Raw genomic sequence first — 6289 nt, forward strand, 5'->3', positions numbered from 1 at the left:
GCTCACGTTTGAAGGTTCAGGTTTTATTGGATATTAAGCTTTTTTCGAGCTTTAACCTTATGCAGAAAGCGACACCTGGTTAAGTTTGCCCCATTCTTTGAAGCTTAACCAAAGTTCTCAGTAGCCTCCAGGTCTTTACCACTGTTATCTTACTGGTGCTTTCCTATTGAAAGTGTTGCTTGGGTAGGGCTTCTGCCAGTCCCTTCAAACCCTTCATACTGGTGATTCCCAGCTGGTTTAAGATGCTGTTAAGCATTTGGCAGCTACTTTGTCTCAGCACAGCTGGAGATGGTAAAAGCATCAGCAGCCAGATACCTCAACTTTAGGGCTGCTGAAGTGGATACCACCACCTTGGTTTATAAACATTTTCCCTTCAATACCTGAAATACTGTTGATTCACACTTTCTTCAAAGAAAATACATGTTTCTTGCCATGTGCTGAAGCTGTTCGCTGGACAGCCCTCCTCTTTCTGCAGGCAGTACCATTCCCAGCAATGCTCCTTGAGTTTTGCTAGCTTTTCTGGATGACACTCACCTTCCTGAGCAGAAGCAGCACTGTCCTAGTACAGGAGTAAGTGGGGGGGGTACAAAAGGATGAGCAAAACCAAGTGCACACATGCAGAGGGAAGATGGTGATTCCTGGAGACTGTACCCACAGTCTGACTCAGTTTAGTGACTCTTACAATGTATCCTTTGCAAATGCACATGATGCTGGAAATAAAAGTTTGCACTAGTTCAAATTGCAACTTTGCTAATACACTTATCCATGACTTCGGAAGTAAAGGCTACGAAATGAAAAAGGTACCACTACTGCTGGCACTGGATGTTTTTCCATTAGTTTATTGTAGTTTTGGAGAATATTGCTGTATGCTTGCTCAGTTCCTAGGCTCACTCCATAACACAGTAGGCTAGAAGGACTGTTGGTCTGACCCAGCATTGCCATAAGCTCTCCTAAGAATTACAAAAATGTGATGTAAGTCTCAAAAACCAGCAATCCTGCGAAACAAGTATTTTAGTGCATGATTTATGTATTAAAATAAGGGAAAATTACTTCAGTGACACATTTATAATGCTGTATATTCTTAATTCCTGAATGGAGTATTCAAATACTTTTGGACACAGCACTTGGAAATGTTTTCTACTGTTGTCAACTAAACCAACGACAAATCAATTTAATCAGCTCCCCACAATTGAGAGAGGTTTTTGATGATTAATCAGAAACAGAAGAAAAATAAATCCTACCTCACATTTGGTAGCATTACCTTCCCAATCTACCAGATGATAGTTAGCTACGCTGGCACAGCACAATAAACATGAAGTACAACACACATACTCTATGCAGTAGCTTAGATGACAAGTGGCAGGTTATAAAACTAAAAGCTAAAACCTTCACATGAGCATATGCTATCTCTTCAGTCTTACAAGCTGGTTCAGAATGCTGGTTTCTGGAATAAGGCATCTGGTTCAGAAAGGATTTGAAGTTACACAGCAACTTTACTAAAGAAACTGAGAAAGAAAACCCATAAAAACATTATTCTCTTCATTCACATCTTCCAAAAAGTTTAAGCACAATCTTCCAGGATAAGTTCTTAAATGTGGCTAAACTATACTCTGTGCACACTAAAAATGCCTTTATTGAAACAACGGGACATCTTCACATTGCTACAGTGAAGAGTTTCCAAAATCATTGCCAGGCTGTGTGGTGAGGTACCGTGCAAGCAAAAAACCAAAGCACTTGCAACCTTGTTTAGCATCTTTAACCACAGAGAAGCATAAGTTAGGTTATAGATCAGGACCTCCTAGTGAACACTAGAAATTTCAAAAGTTGTAAAAGCAAATGAGGGAAAAGGAGAAATTTTCTTGAAGAGAAAATTGCTGATATTCAGCACAGTTCCATTTTCTGCCCTTTAACGTATTATAATTTTTGCTTCTTATATGTCAGGAGAGTTTTCAAGCAGGTCAAGTTTCAATTCTTACCTACAGCCAGTGCTGCACTCTGTTCTTGGCCTCCAGTCTGTTTTAAAAGAAAAAAAGATCATGAAAATTCATTCTTTTGCAGTGAAAGTCTTAAATGTAATGCTATGTGACCTTGTAAAAGCAAACAGGCATCTGTTCCAGACACTGTACTATTTTTCTGGATCTACTTCATAAACATAGTTCTGGATCTATATGCCACTGTGACTGTTGAAAAATATGTTAAAAAATAGAATGCAGAACTGGGTTTTATCTCTAGGCATGTAGATAAATAGGGAACACAATTATTTGGCAACAAACATGTTTCTAGGGAAAAAGGCTGCTGGTGTTAGATAATCCATAAGAACACATATCCCATAATAAATTTAATTATTAAAGAGTCAACGCTGCAATAAAACACCGATGGCAAATTGTTCCACTTGCATTTCATTTTGCAGACACAAACTTTAAAAAGAAACAGCGTAACAAAAGATTCTTAATTCAATCACACAAATTAGCTCTTCAAAAAATTCATGGCTTTGCATGCTGACCTCCAGAGAAGGCATTTTCAAGTCACCACGGAAAACTATTTGCTTAACAAAGAAAATTAGCATTCTTGGACAGTCTCAGTCTGCTATACAAATTATTAACCACCACCTTAAGACTGGTGAAATAATTATGTTAATAGTACAGTTTAAAGAAGATACAGAGTACTACAGTATCTCATAAAGCTTCATAGGAAATAATAGCGTAACATTAGCTAGGGAAGGCTCTGAAGATCGACAGCACCATAGGTAGGAAGCAGAGCGGAGACCCTAGCGAGAACGACCCTTTACAGCCCACAGAAGTGAACATAAGCAAAAAGACGACTGTCAGACACTGTTACAACTGTAGAAATGCATTTCTCCATTCTTTCCAGTGTACGCATCTCTCAAAGAGGCTTCCCCCTGACTAGGATTTCTTTAAGTTTGAGTAGCATCTGCTTTTTCCTTTGCCAGTTGGCTTCAGCTTCCCTTTGCTCTCTCAGTAGTAAGCAACAGCTAGTACTTCAGGACAACTACTTCTTCACAGGACAAAAAGATAGTTAACAGCACTATCTTCATAAAAGCTGTTGCAACTTTCCTAAAACTCACCCACTCTTACTAGGTATATTTTAAATACGAGGGGGTTTTTTCCCTCCTCATGACTGCAGACTACTCAATTCATGCTTTGAGACAAAGCAACAAAAATCAAACACTGACTGGAAAACGCTGGTCCCCTGTAGATCAGGGATGAACGTAACTGATGTTGCGAATAGAGAAACGGCAACCAAAGTCAGACCCAACATTACTTCAAAAGCTAATTTCCTGAAATAAGAAAAAAGAAAAATCAAATAGGACAAAACATTTAAGAACACAAAAAAATATACCTAAAAATAATAATTTTTTTGGGGGTAGTCAAGAGCTCCAATTAAGATGATTTTGGGTGAGAGTCCAACTTCATTCACTAAGCTATAAACAAAAAGGAGAAATCCAAATTCATTAGAATGACCAGACTATAAAAATAAATATGAAAGTAACAGAAAAAAAAACCAAAAAACACTACAGCAGCAAGGCTAGGGACTTTTAAAAAAATGTTCCCTAACAGCGTTAGTTCATTACTAACAGAAACGTCTAAATTTCCAACTGATAAAATTATTGGAAAAAGCCTAGAAGTACTCAGCTCTTACATCTTTCTGGACAGAATACTGCACTTATAATCACAAGCACTTACCACCTGCAAGAAAAGTGTGCTGATGCTCAGGTAGCTTGTCCTGAAGGCTTCAGGGAATGAGTGAATGGCCCAGTAGAGCCATTAGGCAAAAGGGAAGCAACCAGGAAAGCTGAGAATTACAGGTCAGTTGGACTATCATCAATAACAGGCAAAGAGATGTTAGCACAGGAATCCATTAACTGGATTCCTATCTTCTAGTACAAATGAGCATGCCTTCATGCAAAACAGATCAATCAGCCTGAGCACATTGGATGCTATCAACTTGGTTTATGATGGCAAGCAGATAGATAAGCGATTTTTGCACAGTGTGACTTCACATCACACAGTATTTTAAATTTAGAGGTTAGCACTATGCAATATAATAAAGCACTGTCTAAATGGATAAGAAATTGACTTGCAGATCTCTAGCAGTCAGTGGGTAATAATCAGTGAACTTCCATTAAAAATGGCCAGATGTGAAATTAATGGTGTGATGGATTCTTTACACAATTAATTTTTGCACTTCCAGATGCACCCAAGAGTATCCAAATGAACAATCGCCTATTGTCAGGTTCAGAGTGTGTTACTTGGGTTCTCCCAGTTAATACAGAGGATCTGCAAAACATCTGAGCTTCCTTCTGACTGATTCTCAAGGTTTGGATCTGCAGATTAACATAGAAAGAATACCAACAGAGACAAGATGAGACATGTATACTATATAATAGGTAGTGAAAATTGAATACAGAACCAAGCATTTTTTCAATTGCTTGTGATTCTGAGGCACCCAAGTATTTAACATTATATTACAGAGAGAAGCAGCTCTAGGCAGGAAAATTACCTTTTATTCAGTGGGTTAACAGCTCACGGATTTTGTTTAGCTTTTTTTTTTTAGTACCATTTTATAGAGTCAAACAGCAGAAAGACTGATGCACCCCATCCTGTAAATCTTTTACACACACACCCCCCGCCTTGACTTGCAGCCTAACTTCACTGCAGGAGAAAAAGGTCAAAGCATATGCTAACATCTCAGGCCAACTACAACAGGAAGGCAAAGAATTGTAACAACAGTTGGAGAACAAATGCAGAAAAATGTCTACAGCCATTAGAGAGGGACAGTGAATCATCTAAACTGCAGCTATTCATTTTCAGAAGAAAACAAAACGAAGCATCATTCAAGTTTGTCAGAGGAAAAGCCTGTAGTTGACACAAGTCAAGTGGTACCCAAATAGAAAAGATGCACTAAGTAAACTTGGCACCACTGTGGATAACGAAACTTGAAAAAAATTAATAACTGGCTAACCACTGAATAAGCTCTGTGTTCTGCGTATCCACCTCGTATTGGAACTGATGCTCCTTAACTTGGCAAGACATGAAAACAAATTTCAGAAGAGAAAAGCTAACCATTAACATCCAGTATGAAACCAATGCCTTCTGCCCAACCCTGACTGAATTAAGAAGCCTCTACACACAAGCACAGACTTGTCAGCAACTATCAGCCAAGATTTGCTACAAGAATGGTGATTTTGCAGGCTTTCCAACACTTGGGTTTTTCTGCCTATTAAGAACTGGAAACATTGACTAGTAAGAAAGAAATTGACGACAAGTTTACAATAAGAATTAAATTACTTTCTGTGTACAATTGCTACCTCAGCTCATCAGGGAACTTGAGAAAGAATTGCTTCATAAAGCTTACAACACTTAGCAAAGAAAGCTTGCACAGGCTTATAGAATCATAGAATAGTTTGGGTTGGAAGGGACCTCTAAAGGTCATCTAGGGCAACCCCCCTGCCGTGGGCAGGGACATCTTCAGCTAGATCAGGTTGCTCAGAGCCCCCTCCAACCTGACCTGGAATGTTTCCAGGGATGGGGCATCCACCACCTCTCTGGGCAACCTGTGCCAGTGTTTCACCACCCTCAGCATAAAACATTTCTTCCTTATATCTAGTCTCAATCTACCCCCCTTTAGTTTAAAGCCATTCCCCCTTGTCCTGTTGCAACAGGCCCTGCTAAAAAATTTGCCGCCATCTTTTTTATAATTCCCCCTTTAAGTACTGATAGGCTGCAATAAGGTCTCCCCAAAGTCTTCTCTCCTCCAGGCTGAACAACCCCAACTCTCTCAGCCTTTCTTCATAGGAGAGCTGTTCCATCCCCCTGATCATTTTCGTGGCCCTCTTCAGGACACGCTCCAACAGGTCCATGTCTTTCTTGCGCTGAGGGCTCCAGAGCTGGACGCAGTACTCCAGGTGGGGTCTCACCAGAGCAGAGCAGAGGGGCAGAATCCCCTCCCTCAACCTGCTGGCCACGCTGCTTTTGATGCAGCCCAAGATACGATTGGCCTTCTGGGCTGTGAGCTCACATTGACAGCTCATGTCCACCTTTTCATCCGCCAGTACCCCCAAGTCCTTCTCAGCAGGGCTGCTCTCAATCCCTTCATCCCCCAGCCTGCAGTGGTACCGGGGGTTGCCCCGACCCAGGTGCAGGACCTTGCACTTGGCCTTTGTAAACCTCATGAGGTTCACACGGGCCCACTTCTCCAGCTTGTCCAGGTCCCTCTGGATGGCACCCCATCCCTCTGGCGTGTCGACCGCACCACTCAGCTTGGTGTC

At 40.6% G+C, this 6289-nt stretch overlaps 1 protein-coding gene across 1 annotated transcript in view; it reads right to left on the minus strand.

Annotated features, from left to right (window-relative positions):
• The window catches only part of FAM49B (family with sequence similarity 49, member B), a 45614-nt gene that overhangs the window by 28349 nt on the left and 10976 nt on the right, over positions 1–6289 (minus strand). The window contains exon 2 of the mRNA XM_009323354.1: positions 1977–2013. The gene's annotated coding sequence lies outside the window, so the exon portion shown is untranslated. The remainder of the gene's footprint in view (positions 1–1976; positions 2014–6289) is intronic.

The sequence above is a fragment of the Pygoscelis adeliae genome, unplaced genomic scaffold (assembly GCF_000699105.1).
Source record: "Pygoscelis adeliae isolate BGI_AS28 unplaced genomic scaffold, ASM69910v1 Scaffold103, whole genome shotgun sequence".
In the NCBI taxonomy this organism is placed as follows: Eukaryota; Metazoa; Chordata; class Aves; order Sphenisciformes; family Spheniscidae; genus Pygoscelis; species Pygoscelis adeliae.